The sequence below is a fragment of the Armigeres subalbatus genome, unplaced genomic scaffold (assembly GCF_024139115.2).
Source record: "Armigeres subalbatus isolate Guangzhou_Male unplaced genomic scaffold, GZ_Asu_2 Contig1574, whole genome shotgun sequence".
NCBI classification, from domain to species: Eukaryota; Metazoa; Arthropoda; class Insecta; order Diptera; family Culicidae; genus Armigeres; species Armigeres subalbatus.
This window is the reverse complement of record NW_026942366.1, coordinates 34,075-36,963: the sequence shown is the minus strand read 5'-3', so window position 1 is coordinate 36,963 and position 2,889 is coordinate 34,075. Positions and strand designations below refer to the sequence as shown.

The 2,889-nt window shown below is 34.1% G+C and overlaps 1 long non-coding RNA gene across 1 annotated transcript; it reads right to left on the bottom strand.

Annotated features, from left to right (window-relative positions):
* Positions 1 to 1,096: 1,096 nt before the first annotated feature.
* Positions 1,097 to 1,904, bottom strand: LOC134203007 (uncharacterized). Its single transcript, XR_009977396.1, has 3 exons — positions 1,506 to 1,904; positions 1,375 to 1,437; positions 1,097 to 1,304 (listed from the first exon to the last, which is right to left on the bottom strand). It is a non-coding gene; the product is annotated as an uncharacterized LOC134203007 (long non-coding RNA).
* Positions 1,905 to 2,889: the final 985 nt, after the last annotated feature.

The following is a 2,889-nucleotide window of genomic DNA, read 5'->3' as shown; positions in this document are numbered from 1 at the left end:
TTTTACCAAATTATGGCTGAAAATAAAATTAGAAATTTTGATCAACGTCAAAACACTGCCGTGGCATATCAAGTGTATTTTTGCTACAACGTCTGCAATTTCATTTTTCGAAAATCTAATAAGTCCTATTGATAAATACTATCAATAGACTACAGGTAAGCCTTTTCTAAATATATATTGTACTATTTCTATGAGATTTTTTTCTTTTAAAAAGATCTCTGGATGGACATTCGTCATGGAAGAAACAAGGAAGCGCATTCTTCCTAAGCATTCTGCCCTTGTCCTGTAGTCCTGCGAATGGCAATGTGACTACTTTCAAATGGGTGCAGGTTGTCGTGTTCCGCCGCTGAGAGCAATCAAAGGAACTCCAAGGCAACTTTACCTTTTGAACCAAAATCTTTTCTAAGTATTTTGTATTGTAATTGATAAAATGTTGAGGAAAAATAAAAAAAAAATGTTTGGATAAATAAATATGTTTTGTTGTTAGTTTCCCGCTTTTCATTTTATTAATATTTATTTTTATTTTTTCGAAGTTTTTTCTTTTCATATGGGTATTTTTCACCCATCTACTGAATTTTTAGATTTCTGAAGGTGGGTAAAAATTATACATCCATTTTGACGTATACGTATACAAGTCGTCTACCCACTTATGAGTACAGCTGCTCTACCCCCCGCATAGATATGAACTATTCATGAACTCTATATCTTAACATCTCCAACTATTTACAACTTTGTCTTAACAATTTGATATAAATGTTGTCTTAACTGTAAGCTCACATTCCTACGAATGGTTTTGACCATTTGGAGGAAGGTTATCGGCCAAATAACCATATGGGGAACGGGTTGTTAAGTTAGGTTACCATAACAAAATGAACATTTTCGCGAACAAAATTTTCATCGGAATCCATTGTATAAAGTTGGATTATAATCCACATTTGTCATGCGAAACATTAACTCGCAAGGTTCCCTTACAATTGGATCATACAAAAGGAACATGAGAATCACTGTAACCTATATTGTTGTGATTTATTAATATTTCTGTTCGCAATTGAATTTCTTTTGTAATTAAGCAAAAAACAAACCAGTTTCTTTAATGAATCATCTTTATTCAATCAGCATTGCATGTGTAGCTAGTAAATGCATGCATGATAAATATCCAAATATGCAGAAATTTGATTGTGAGTGCCGGTTCCATGGCTGACTCCATCTCCAATGATACCGCTCGTTGTATGTTTTTTCTCCATCACTGCAATTTACTTCAAGCTGCATCGAGAAAATCCGGGAAAAATACTGAAAGAACAGCACTAGATTTGGGTGCGGAAAACAAATTTTACGTCAATAATACTTTTCATCTGGTTTGTTCTATGTACCTACCGTTTCGATTTCGGCCAACTTGTTTAAGTCTCGGAGAAGGAGAAGAAAATGATATGCCAATCACTGTGGATGAAAGCAAACATATAAAATGTTAACCAATTTATGAAATGGGAGAAAAATAAGAGACGTACCTGTTAGATTCGCTAGTTATTACGGTTGCAACGGATAAAATTACGCTTTTTTCTCATTTTTACTGATATTCTTTTTACTCCAAGCAAGCGATTAACAAAACTGGCAGTCAAGTGAAAACATACAAATAGAATATCAGTTAGTACTTATACTCACACATGTGCAACATAACTTTATCAGTTAATGTAGTTTGAAGTTAGAATCATATAATCTTTTAGAGTATTTGTGACATATTTCCTGACCAGGACCATAAGTAACAATGTTTAGAATTTATATCGTAAAGTGACTTTGTGTAATATATTTTACGAATGCTTGTATAATGTGCGTATATCCGAAACATGGAAAACTAGATTATAAAGCAAAGTTTGGCAACCACATATAATACATTGACATCATGGTGTAATGTATACTATGCTATAGCATCACTGTTGTATATAGTGCAATAAGCCATTTTATGAGACAGATTCGAACAGCTGATCGAAATTTTGAGTGGAGGGCTCGGTCTTTGTTTTGGTAAATTTGCATGTAAACCATCATCATTTCGTCATCATCATCATTATTTCATTTCATTTTCGCAAATGTTCCTTGTAAAATGTAAATATTAGTATTTGGTCTCCTGTCATTTGAGCTTTCTATAAAATGGCTTATATTGCAAAATAATTAAAGTACAGCCATAACCATAATTTAACATAAAAAGTTAATACATGACTTAAATTGAATTTAATGTTTGGACTATATTCAACACGGTTTTTTAGTATGCGGGCCACCTTGTGGGTTAGTCCACTCACAGATAACAGACATTGAAGCTAGAACAAATTTTATTGAAAATCCTGTGTAAACTTTTGAATTGATATACGTTGGCCCACTACTGCCATCTACTCAACTGATTGCGGCAGTACATAAAGATGCAGCTGAATTACAACCGTCGAACGCAGCCAATGCATTTGACAGTCCCAATCGGGCTGCGTTTTCAATAACAATGATTCTTGCGCCATCTCCAATCGATTGCCAAACGCGGTCCCAATTTAAAATACATTTGAATTAACGGTTGCGGATGTTTACACACGTATGGTATGCTAGCCTCAACATCTGTTATCTGTGGTCCACTTATCTTAACACACTTAAAATAAATCGCGGATTTCTGTGAAATTTCACCGAAATCTCAACAGCAGAACTGTTCGGTAAAAATTTTACAGATTTTTTGGTGGTTTTGACAGTTGAACAAAGGAAAATACCGCAGAAAATCGGTGAAATAATTACCGAACAAATCTGCTGTTGAGATTTCGGTGAATTGAAGCAAAATTCACCGAAATCTGTGAAATGATTTAAGTGTGAAAGGTGGGTGAAAAAACACCCACTTCTGAGTAGTTCTAATCCTCCGTGTAT